This window comes from Triturus cristatus, chromosome 1_2, assembly GCF_964204655.1.
Source record: "Triturus cristatus chromosome 1_2, aTriCri1.1, whole genome shotgun sequence".
Classification (NCBI taxonomy): domain Eukaryota; kingdom Metazoa; phylum Chordata; class Amphibia; order Caudata; family Salamandridae; genus Triturus; species Triturus cristatus.
In genome coordinates, this window is record NC_140580.1 from 49,784,657 (window position 1) to 49,798,449 (window position 13,793).

The following is a 13,793-nucleotide window of genomic DNA, read 5'->3' on the forward strand; positions in this document are numbered from 1 at the left end:
CTACCTCTACTTTAGGACTTTAGTGGGCTGCAATCAAGGCTTTTTGTTCACCTTAGGAAGCCATTTCTGATATCGAAAAATGGGTTCTTAAGCAGTTCTGCGGTTTTAAACATTTGAGATCTAGGATGAGGAATATATTTCCTGAATGTGGCTTTTTATTGGTGCTAGATGCTTTGAGTAAAGATTCATTAGAACAGTGGAAAACTGTTGAACATTAAATTCCTCTCTTTAAAGGTGACTATCTTTGTAGCCATAGTTTTGGCAGGAAAACTAGGGAAATTGACAGCTCTGTTATACTGTCCGTATGTCCTCTTTATTTTAGAGGTTTTGAGAACTGCTTACTTTTGAGATTGAGTCCACAATTCATACCGAAAAGTAAATTCTTCTTTCCATAAAGCTCAAGAAATAATTTTACCAGTTTTACCAGTTGATGATGATGCAAATCAACAGCAATCTCCTGATGTTGTTAAAGCTGTTGAAATTTACATTTTTAGCTATTCTGTTTGCAGGAAAAGTGTTTCATTATTCATTAAATTTGGTCAAGCAAATAATGGAAAACAGTCTTCCATTTCCATGCAAGGTCACTGGATTAAGGAAGTAATTTCAATTATGTCTTATACTAAATCTGGTCTCAATCCTCCAGACTCACATTAAGTGCATTCCACTCGGGGGACAGCAGTTTCTTGAAATGAGTTGAGTGGGGTATCCCGTACTGTTATCTGTGCAGCAGCCACATGGGCAAGACGGTCCACCTTTGTTAAACAATATAAATTAAATTCAGCATTTGGTTGAAGACTGCAGCTTGGTACACATGTTCTGCAGTCAATAAATCCACTTTGAAAAGTTGTGTATATCACATTTTTCATGTTTTTAATAACTTCTGTTATGGGCATGATCTCTTTCATGTACACATTTCTCTTCTTTGAGGCTACTGCTATGGTCTGCCCCCAATTAGTGAGTATGGGGACGAGGAACATAGATGAGGATGGTAATGTTTGGATTACTTACAAGTAATCTTTATTACTCTATTTTCACATCCCTCAACCCATAATTCATGCCCCCTCTCTGCCACACTCTTTTTGGAGAGAGGTGGCATGCTTATATAACTTCAGGTGGATTAATTGCTGCTTTCCCCTTTTATACTTAGGGGCCATTAATTAATCCTAATTATTTTTTCAAAAGAAGAAAGTTTGCATAAAAGGGGTGCCTGATGTGAGGCCGACCTCGCCACTGCAATTGGTGAGCTGAGTAATGGGACGAGGAATATGAATCAGAGTAATGAATATTACTGGTAAGTACGCAAAACAGTCAATTTACCAACAGAGTTGGTGTTTTGATCCTAACGATTTACTCGGCTGATCAACAACAGGATATGTGATAAAGTTTTTCAGACACCTGAGGTGAAGTTATGTAGAAGTGGGCCGATAAAGGCCCCAGCAAATAAAAAGCCAAAAATAAACCAATAGGAAGCATTTTATCCAGAGGTAGTAAATATTGGCTTGGTAAGTGAATCAATATGAAAAAAACACATTTCTACAAAACTACTATTCCAAGGTAACTGAAAAGTGGCAGCAAGACATCAGCTGCCTGCAATAACCTTAGGTCACAGGTCCTGGTGATAAGCCCACGTGACAGAACACAAAAATATAAGGCAGATCTATAAGCGTACTATCAAACAAAGACAAGATGAACTGAGGAGTCTGGCGTAGGGGGACCTAAAGAGAGCAAGTGCTCTGAATAGATTCAAAATGTTTCTGGGACATAATTAATCACCCTCTATTTAAGGATGAATCTAAACCTGTGGATTCACTGATTTTGGGGCCTGTCTGGGAATCTCACATCTCAGCCATATTTAATCCAAAAAATGTCTCAATAATTAAAGCAAAAGGGGAACCGGTATTTGATTTGAGCTTGGCCCTACAATTAAGTGTATCAATTACAGTGATAGAGGTAGAGGAGGCTTTAACAAGGGGAATTAGTATGAAAGCCCCTGGCCCAATGGAGTTCCTCTTGATTTGTTTAAAAACAATCCTAAATTATGGGCCCCCATACTCACTAATGTTTTTAAAGCTGTGGTGATCGGTCCCATCCCATTAACCTGGAAGGAGGCAATTGTTATTCCAGTATATAAGAAAGGTAGTAGGAATGACCCTGCCTGCTACAGGCCACTTTCGTTAATTGATGCTACTGCTAAAAAACTGGGGAGGGTTATCCTTGCGCGACTTGAGACCTGGGCGAATAGTACAGGGATTGTGTCAAGAGTGCAATATTTTATATTATTTATTTTATTTTATGGAGTTTTATATAGCGTGACCTTGACCCGAAGGTATCGGGTATCAGAGCGCTTTACATAGCACCAGTTGCGTTACATGAAGACACAATTATTTTTGTTAGGCACGGGGAGATTAAGTGATTTGCCCAGAATCACAGGATGTTCAACGTTATTACCGAGACTCAAACCTGGTTCTACAGATTGGAGGTCGACCGCCCTAGCCGTTAGGCCAACTCCTCTCCCCAATATGGATTTAGAAGGGGGATGGGTACTACCAAATACTGCCTGAACCTGTCCCTTATTATGGGCAAGTTCATGAAGGCCAGGAGGGGTTCCATCCATCTGGCCTTCATAGATTTGTGCAGTACTTTTGATACGGTCAACCGGGAGAAATTGTGGGGGTTAATGGAGCAAATGTGTTTCGAAGAAGCTCTTATATCTCTTTTACGTAGGCTTCATACCTCCTCAACAGTTGCCGTACCTTACGGTCCTAGGGGGAGAAGACGGGCCCCATTGTCTCTACGGACGGTGTCCGGCAGGGATGTATCTTAGCCCCACTCCATTTTTTTATTGTATACAAATGGTTTAGAGGCTTTTTAAATAGAGAAGGAACTTGATTTTCCTAAAATTGGAGGCAAACCGATCCCATTGTCATCTTACGCGGAAGATACTGTTTTTTATGGCCTTGACACCCAATAGCCTTAAGTCACTTACTGCTTTTACTGATTTTATGCCATCATTGGATTTAAAAGTGAATTTTATTAAATCTTTTGTCATGGTCTGTGGCCCTAAAGGTACTAAAACAAGAAAATGTGAGGTTAGAGGCAAGACCATTGACAAGTTGAAAGATTTTACATACCTAGGGAACATTTTAAATGAAACTATGAATTGGGACCATCTTATTACAGCCAGGGCAAAACATATTAGTCGGGTTGTGGAAGGATTATTTTGATTTGCCCGCAAGCTAGGTAATAAACCAGTGACAGAACTAGTTACCCCCTATAAAGCAAAATGTTTGTCGGTGGCATCATATGGGGTGGGAGTCTGGGGCTACTATAATACCCGACAGCTGCAGGTCCTGGAAAAATCATTTATAAAGAGATTATTATTGGCTCCTAATAGTGCCCCCACATATTTTTGCCACCAGGAGCTAGGGTTGGCCTACCTTGAGGATCGAATTGCCATTGCCCCATTGCCCCATTGCTTTTATGGGCCAAGATCTAGTCATCTGAGGATCTAATGTTCTCACAAGATGTTATCCAAGATTGTACCAACTTAGATAGTGCAATGTCTATCTCCTGGCTTCGCTTTGTGAAGGAAAATCTATATGAGTTAGGTTTGGGGCATTATTACGATAATCCTGAAAGTATTAAAATAAATGCGAAAGATGTTATAAAAGAGGCATCTTATGCCAGGGCCCATCTGTGTCGTGCACAATTGGTAGCACCAGATCCCCTGTGCTTTTCCCCTGGAGAACAGAAATTTTACCTAACCTTTACCACTAACGTCCAAGCACGATTTTCCCTAACTAGGTTTTAATTAAACACATTGCACTATTTAGTGGCATTTCCTAAACAATCAGGTTGGGCTCATAGTTTATCACCCTGTCCGTGTGACAATTTAACAACACAGAGCACGTTGCACTTTATCTTGTTTGGTTCCCTCTATAAAGAGCTGAGGGGTCAATTTTTAATCCCACTATTAAGGAAAATAAGGCCATGAAATTACATTGGCTGTTTTAATTTTCTACTGTCTTTGTCTACTTTAACTATCAGCACTGCTGTTTCAATTTTATTAGAGTTGCAATGTCTGTACAAAAAAACGTTAAGAACTATGATAATTGAAGAAATTTTGAGTAACCTTTTTTTTATTTTACAAATTAGTTACATGGTCTATATTGTACGGATGATACTAGAGATGGATGTTTAACGTATTTGACATTAGGGTTAATATCTCCTTTTAATATGTATGCATTTTTTTTTTTTTATTGATTGTTTTATTATCTTCTTTTATCTATGCCTTTGTAACCATGATACGTTAATCTTATTTTTGCAAAGTATTTGTGTCAAACCTTTATGGTTCTTGTAACTGAATAAGGTTATTTTGATTGATTGAGCCAAAGAATATGTGATAGCATATTTCAGAGGGGGGATCAAGCCCGCAAATATGTGGATATATAGTTGTAAATTGTGCCCTCAGTCTTAAAAACATGCCACTTCCCCTTGCAACAAGAGTTGTACTGCGTGTACACTAACTTACAACTTCTCCTCCATTTCCACAAGCACAAAATAACTAAAAACGTAGTTAACTTTAGTTATCTAAAAACTAAAATGTTGTTTGGGTCTTAGATTACATTTATTTATTGTGTCAGCCTGCCTTAGACAGGCCAGAAAATATACATATCAGAATATACATACTCATAAAATGTTATAACATACTACAATAATTAAAAAATAACATTTGCAATAAGACATACTTATATTTAGCAGAGAGCCGACTCTAAAAATACTAATACTTTTAAAAATGCATTTGCTCAAAGTGACAGGAATAGTAAAGCCTCATAAATAATTACAGATCACCAGTCACTAGTTAAAATGCTTTTCAAATGGCCCTATTGACATAAAAGTACTAGTGCTTGGCTAATGACCAGATCTGGAACACTGGCTATTGTAGGAACACATTATTAAATATAGTCAGAAAGACATCAATTGCTTGGCCACATAGATGAATGCTAAGGACAACAAGTGAGATGGCTCACTAGTAAGTGCATCCCAGAGTGGCCCCTAACAGGCTAAATCGCTAGTAAAAATATTTTTCAAACAGCCCTATTCATATGAAAGTCCTAGGGACTGATCAATGACCAAATCTGGAACTTTGGCTATTGTAGGAATACATTATTACATCTAGCCAGAAAGACATCACTTGCTGTGTCACATAGATGAATTTTAAAGACAACCACCAAGCTGGCTTGCTAATAAAATGAGTCCTGGAGTGCACCTAACAATACAAAAAGTGCTCATGCATAGTCATCTACCTGCTCTAAAATTTGAATATCTGTAAAAAGTTAACTATACCTAGTCAAAAAGACATCTGATTGGATAGGCACAGAAATGTTTAACAATTGTTCAAGCAAGGTTGCATCAGTTAAATATCCACTCAGCATCCCACATCAATTATAGGTGACTGTAGGCCAATCAGCAATATGTGAAGGTAAAATTAATAAATAAGAAAAAAATCCTTTAACAACAGCATTAGTGCAATTGTCTTGTTCTCCAAGCAGCATTTATGTATGAAGAAACTTGATTAATAATCTGGTCGCAATCAGTACGCATATACAGTATCAAAGCATTTTTACAATTTCTTGTTGCATATGCAATAAAAAGTGGGCAGAGATATTCTCTTTGAGATTTTAAACCAGAGCTCTTCAAACTTTTTGATGCCGAGACCCCTGTGTCAAACCTTTTTTAGGTGTAATGACCCCTACTGACAAAAATTGGTAGAATCATTTCTGGAAACCATTTTTACGGCGAGGAAACAATATTAAACAGTGTTTAGCAAACTTAGAGGTTTGTTGGTGACTGTGGTACTGTCTCAGAGGCTTACCACACAGTTCAAACAAAAAGTCTCCAAAAAGAATTACCCCAAAATGCACAATTGTACTTTATTTTTCTCCATACAAAACATAATTTTACAAAACCTATTTGGATGATAAAACCTTTCTGAACTAATGTGATGGGCATGCCTGTTTTTCTCCAGAGAGATGGTCAATCTATGGTGGTACCTCATCAGTACCAGTTTAACACCCAAATATAGCAATAAGCAACAAAAAGGTTACCAGCCCAGGTTTGCAAAGGGCCTTTTACTGTCCTGCAACACGTATCACTGCTTTTTAGTAACTTTTGAACGGTTTGAGTTATAAACAAAAATATTTGTTCCTATAATCAGCAGATTATGTGGCAGATGATGGATTATTTGGCATATTCAGCAAATCTATAAATATGCAAAAATTGCCGCAGCTACACAATCATATAATTCCAGAGGCCGTGGGCATAATGGCTGTAATGCACGGGCTGTAACTTTAGTGCACTGAATCCGAGGAGAACCATACTATATTTCATGGGATGCTGACATTAATGATGAACTGTAAGATCCAAGTAGGATGCTTTCTTTAATTCCAGGGGAGGAAGTGGTCTCTTAATCTTCTTCCATACTGTTTTTCTAAAAAGGTTTTTATCTTTAACATTATGAAAACAGGTTCTTCGATTTTAGCAAAAACTGACTTCTGGTTATATTAGTTTGCTGCTCTTATGGACTTCAGTCATGTTTGTGGGGGGCTGGAGCGCCTTGAGAGTCTGAGCGTTGGAGCTTGCTCAAAGATGTGGCTAAAAACAAAATATTCTGTAAGTGTTTTTAGCTTTTTTACCATCAGGTAGCTACATCTGAAATAACACCCAGCTTAAATGAAAAATAAATCCATTTAAAAAGTTGTTATTCAGTGTTAAAGGCACTAGAGTACATTATGAAACCTCTATTAGTTTATACATTGCAAATGTTTTTGAGTAACCAGAGAGCCACAGAATTAAATATTGGTTGGTGTAGTGGAGAATTGTGATCTGTATATTTTTATTGCTGCAAGGTCACAGCCTGTGAATATGTAAGTAGTTATTTTATACTTACATTACACACAGTATAAGACGGACTGCTGCAAAATGTGTAAAATGTTTTTCAACAAAATTATGCTTTTGAATTATAGATTTTAGTAATACCCAGACCATACAAATTGCCCTTTCAACACCTCCTCAGGTATTGTAAGTACTATGTAAATACAATTAAAATGAAAAGTATGCACTTCAGAGCTCAGTTGTTAACCCATTGCACTACCACATTAAAAGAATAAATCTTTGTCATCACAAAGCTTCGAGTGATTCGATCAATTAAAGCAAGTATTGGCTTCCAAGCATTCTATACATTTGCAGAGTACCCTTTACATTTGGAGATTAACTTGTAGTGCAAATTTGCATTTATTTCAGGCACTCTGGCAGGAAAGCTTGTTTAGCTGTCTGTCCGGCTTCGGTTTCACAGCACAGGACCCTCCCTGAATGACACTCCATCAGAAGCATTTTAACTATCAGAGTTAACCATCTGGGCATGATTGTCTTTTTCCAAAACAAAGAGCAAACGTTTTGGATCCAGGCAGAAGTGAGGCTGGCCAATGCGCATCCCCTACCCATGACTTCATGGTCCCCCTGGGGGTTGTGCGCTACAGATCGATGACCTCTGTTTTACCTTAAAAGTACAAAGCAACATAAAGTGCATTACAGACCATGTCCCCCCAGAGTCAAATCCTCAAGCAGAATGATTGCTTCCACTCTTTTTCCATGCGCTAGTGTATCGCTTCACAGGCACAAAAGCCTGAAATTGATATACAATGATCTTTTGTAAAGGGGATGCAGTTTGTCAAGTTATGGTTCAGAGATAGGATAATGTTTTATTAGCTGGAACTAATCTTTCTTCTGTCCTGACATATTAATGAACGTATTTTGCCAGATTCTTTCCTTGACAGTCATTCTGCTATCCTTCATCATTTTTTACTGGCTCAAGCCAGCAGTCAGTACATCCTATGGTTTGCAAAACGTTGGCCATATCACTAAACTAGGGTAATTTAACTTCTTTAGCTTGCAACCATACCTCTTGCATGAGGTTCAGATAAGGTTTCAGCTCTGGTTTTGTCCAGATTCTTACCCAATATTGGATGGGACGTAACACTGCAAACTGCTCAACCGGTTTAACACCCAATTCATGTCTCAATGCATCCATAGGGGTTCCAGGACCAAGCAGAATAAAGCAACAAAGAAAGCGGTTCTCTGCCTTATCCAGCCCTTTTTTCTTTTTTATAGTCCCACAGCTCTGTACCATATAGGCCTGACGCAAGTGCTTTTACTCTATCGGCTTCGAGGGCAGGGCCTACCAGTCGGTTCCTCTGGCTCTTGGCAAAGCTTAGAACACTGTCCGTATATTGACTTAATGTCGCCTCACCTTTAAGCAGCTGAGCTGACCAGACCAACTCGTAATGAAATTTGACTCCTAAGTAATCATAGAGATTGACGCGGTTCAATGGAGTCCCATAGATTGTAAAGGAATTCCTCAATTTGAGGCAGCCCTTTATGATCATTTTTTTTGTTTTTGCAGTATTAATCCTCAAATTCTTATTATTGCAGAAATGTTCTAAAGCATTCAAGAACTTATGCATAGCTAGTGCTAAGTGCTCAATGGTATGTATCTTCCAGGCCCAAGACTTTATCATCCAACTCAAACGAGAAGTCAGACTCTCCACTAGTAACACAACTGGACAAGCCAGGGAAATGTGTAGATGAGCATTGGCTACCATTCATGATTGTTCCATTCTTTGTAGTAGGAATATTCAGTATACTGAGCACTGACTCCTGGCTATTGCTTTACCCAGCATTATATTTTATATAGAAGGCTGCTACAGTTATGATCTGATGCTCAGTCAGACAGAGCACAATCAGTCAAGGTTGTAGGAGAGTCTATCTCTGCTGCCAGAGCCTTTGTATGTTTACTTCTTCTGCAGGCACTTTCCTGCATGGTTTCAATTTTTTTAGGGGAGGTATTATGCATACTGTCACTCTTTCATTGACTATCTTTTATTTTTTCATTGGATGATGCCCTCTCCTTGATTGCTTTCACTAGTGACTGCTCATTAGTTGGTACATTCATAAAGTAATTAGTGATTGTGTTTTGCTGCAGCACAGTGGTCATTGATGGAAAAGGAAAAGGAAGCAGCTGGGCATTGCCAGTGGTCAATGCATGACTATCCATGAGCTGAATTGGCGCTAGCAGTAATTCCTCAATGCCCACAGTGCCCTCCTTTATTTCTTCTGTAGCCCCTTCTATAGCATCTGCCAGGAGCTTGGCGGTAGAAATTTTGGGTATATCAGCAGCAGCTGTGTTAGCCATGTTATCCTCCAGAGCACACTTGAGGATGCTCTCGGTAGGTTTATTGAAATTGAATGGCTGCTTTGAAGATTGAAGCTGCTTGTTCTGGCCAGGGGCGTAACACAGGCCCCCGCAGCACCCGCGGTGCAGGGGGGGGCCCTAAGCTCCAGGGGGCCGTCTCACTGCCCAGTTACCTATGCCACCTGACATCAGAACACAACTGCTGCAACACTCTGCCCTGAAAACAGGACGCGTTTTAAAGGCAACCATTTGTGTTTTTGTTTTTTAAATGCAAAATGATTCACAAAATGGCGTATTTCCTCTCGTCTCTCGAATACATAAACCAGACTTTTGACATTAGTGTCAACCCAAACGTGAGTGCTTTAAATAGGACACTCTGCCTCAGCCATAAGTACAGTCCTGGCAAGATTACTTGCGGCGGCCTCACGTTACGTGCCGTCACGTGACTCTCTATTTTCCAACAGGAAGAGTCACTAGTAGAAAGGCAATTAAACGCGGGCAGTAATGTTTCTTGGGCGCACTACTTCCAGCCTGTGTGCCGCTAGTAGTTTGCTGCCCCATCATCATGCGGGACCACAGGAAGAGCACTCAGCAGAAGAGGTCGGACAGTCATCTGTGCAGAGGGAAGATCTCTAGAAGTCTGAGTGCCTCCACAATCATGCCGTGCTGAAAGAAGAGGTCACTGTGGTTCCATCTGCAAATCAGGTCTGACAATTCATGTTGCTTTCTGACATTATGACGTTGATTTACAACATTAATAATAATTTATTTTAGCAGGCTGCCTGAGCCTGCAAGTTAGGTAGAACTGCACGCTGGTGCCGGGGCAGATTGGGCTCAGAGCTGAGCTAACTGACATTGATCAAGATCAACTGAGACCCCGCAGGACCCTCTCATGGGGCCTCTGTAGTTTGTTCCCTTTACATAAGTACATTATTTCCCCTGGGGGTGGCACCTTCCTTGTCAGCAGCTGTTTTTACGGCATGCAGAGCTCACTTTCCTTACTACTTCTGGGACACAGAAAGGCATGTCTCCTTATATGCTGGTTACAGTCCAGCAATTAAAAACCTGGGAGTTCGATGTTCACTTCACAGCACATCTATTTTGGGCCCTACGGGGGGCAGCACAGACCACAGGGTAGCTTGTTGGTGTGAAAAAGGCCGCTTTATTGGAAACAGGTGCACCTTACATAAAACATACCTTGGCCTGTGCCGTACAAAACTAATCCTCACTAAATATAGCCTTCCTATCTGGCCCCCCACCCCCTCCCCTAAAATTGTTTCCTCCCCTGCAACAATCATAACACAACTTACAATTCCTAACTTTCCTACCCTACCTAACTAGGTAACTTCTTATGTTCTACCCCACCGTAACCATAACTCAGTATATGTCCCCCATGACCTAGGAAAAAACGCCCCCAAATCCTTGCGCACCACACCAGCACCTGTTCCAGCGACAACCCCAAACAAAGCATCCCCCCGATGCACCTGTCCCCAAGAAAACCACCCCGACTGCCAAGCCAGAAACGACACCCCCACCCCCAAAAAAGGGGTGGGCGCCCACCAACTCTTAGGGAGGGAGGGCGGGACAAAGCTCGCGCCAACCACCCAGCCGGCCGTTGTGTCACGATCCACCAAAATGGTGGGTCGCCACACAAAATGGCCGGCTATATAGCCCACCAGCCCAAAAGGAGCCCAACCAGAGCCCAACCAGCCCAAATAGCCCAAATCTCGCCAACCCGCCCCCCGTGCTCCGACTGCCCCCCCCCGGCCCAAAACCCCCCGGGGGGGGCGAGTCTCCCGCTGGTCGGCCGCCCCCCCCAAAGCCCTATTAGAAGCTCTGTAGGTTTTAGGCCTAGCTCCATGAGCTCAGGGATGTTTCATTTTAATCCAACGATGCAGACGAGGAGTTTAGAAGAGAACAGGGGCCTGAATGAACTGTGGCTACCAAAGTACTGGTGAGGAAACATTACAAAAAAAATACTATGAAAAATGCAGACGTTTTTATTGTGGGAATTGCAGCTAATGTAATGTAAACAGCAATGCACTTGAAAACCTGATCGATTAACACTGAGATACTAACAAATGCAATGCATTTTTTGTGTATTATAGAAATTACTAAATTTACTCAATGCCTTCAACTTCAAGTACAGAAAGGCAGATCTTTTTGAGTCAAAGGTTAGTGGTTATGGCAGTGGTGTTTTTGTTTATTTGTGCCTCTGCAGTTTGTTGCTGGGGTGCATGAACCAACCAACGTACTAGCCCACCACAGATTATAGTGAGCAATGCCATCCCTGCTGCACAAGTAGACTAAAGGAGTGAGAAAGAAAAGATGTAGGAGGAATCAAGGGAAAGGGGAGAGGACAGAACTAGGTAAGAAAGCATGAGAGAAAGACAAATGAAGATGGAGGAGTGAGAGAGAGAAAGTGTGCAACAAAAGTAAGAAGTGAAAGTAAGAAGGTGAACCAATAAAAAGAGGAAATCGAGTGGAAAAGAGCCATATAGAAGAACCAGGAAAGTGGATGGAGGGGAGACAGATGAACAGAGAATACAGGGGAGAGAATAAAAGTTAAGGAGAAAAAGCGGGCAGAGAGAACAGTGTGAGAAACGAGAAGAATGGATGGAAGCACAAGGAAGGAGCATGCAGAGAAGAGAAAGGAAGAGGAGGAAAAGCAAACAGTGAGAGAAGTTTGAGAAAGGAAGAGTGGATGAAAGAGCAATGGATGAGAGCACAAATGAGAGAATGGGATGAGGGAAATCTGACAGAAAGAGTGAGGAGAACTAGACCAGCTTCAGTGCATCCAGCTGGTTCCGGTTAGCAAGTGTGCTGATCTCTCAAGGTGGCATTTATTTTAATTATCTGAAGCTGCACTCTGTAAAGCACGGCTCCTTTACCCTGTTACCTAAGTTTGAACCATCACCTTGCAATGCTGGGACAGAACTAATGGGCAGATTAGCACATATTTAGTGATTGTGCTGGCCTGTAATAGAACAGCACTGTTTTTCTCTTGCCTGCTGTACATTGCACCCCTCTCATTTTGTCACCATACTGCATAAATTATTTCAACATTTTCAAAGGGCAGGGGACACAAACTCAAGCGGTTTCTAAACAACACGATTCTGTTTTTGCTTCAGAACAAACTCTTTTAAAAATTCAGGCTTATCTTATTGAAAGAAGGATTTAAGATATTGCCCTTAAATGAGCAAATGAAAGATGTTGATCTCTGTTATGGGCACTTCCAGACCATTACATTGCACACAAAAAGAGTCATTTCTATAATTTATCTCAATGTGGGTGGGATAATGCATTTGTTCTTGCAATGAAGTCTCGCTCATAGTGTGACTTATGGCATTGGAATGTCACTCATGAGGACACTAAAACATTTAAATGTCGCTTATGAGGCAGCAGAACACTTGGCAGCTATGGCTGAGGGCTCTACTTTGCAGCAATCGCACTGTCTTCAGTCTGAACAAAATTGTGTTCAGCTTCATAAGTAAAGTTAGTACAGCTGAGAGCTCTGCATTGCAGTGAGTCACTGTCTGCAGTACGATTAGGTGCTTTGCAAGCCTTTTTAAGATCTTAGAGTTTCGTGTAGCTCAAATGGGTGAAGTTTCTGTTATTCAAACATTTCCCTCGTCTTCATTCCTTGATTTTGCACGCGAGAAAGTGTCACTCATATTCGCTGAATTTCACTGGAATTATGAAAATGTCACACATAAGCAGTCTGAAACCTTGGCAGCTATGGTTGTGGTGCGTGTGACGTAACTCAGCGTCTGCACACGTGTCATTCCAAGTGCTGGTTGTTCAGTCTTGCCTCTTTTCTTTGCACACGCTGCACTGTAACTAAATGAAAATGAATCCACCATGTCGATTTGCAGAGGGAAAGAAAAGTGTGGTATTATGGGTCGTGGATACATGATACATATCCATGGGTTGCTTTCAGTGTACTTCAGCTGAGCCATCCGTTTCTAAAGAGCTGGGGGAGGGGAAGGCTAAAAAACATAATGAAAACTGAAGATAATATGGACACTTATTGCTGAAGGCCCTTTATGTAATATATGTATTTTTTTGGGTCTAGTTTACATGATTTAGATTGCCAATTCTTTACTTGATCTCTTACTCTGTTTTCATCCATCCAAATGTACTCTTAACTGACAGTGCTACAAAAATACAGAAACACACTCTCCACAAAATGCATATTAATGAGGCTCCAACACAATCAATCATTCTCACGACTTATGTAATGATTTGACAATATTTTTAAAGATAAAATCCTAAAAATGTGTTCCAGTTTTGATTCGACTGCAACGGTTTGTGGAAGCTCAGTGGCTCAAGTTACTTCCTATAAGCCTAGATTATATTTGACGGAATATCCTCCTATAACTACAGACACATCGAGATCCTCAATGAATACTGTTACATCAGGCTCACCTTCCGACCCTTGCACCCCTGGGGGCATATTCACAAGCCCCTATCGCCACCACAACGTCACTTTCAGTGATGTTGTGTGGCGATAGGGGCCTCGCCTTATTCACAAGGCAGCGTT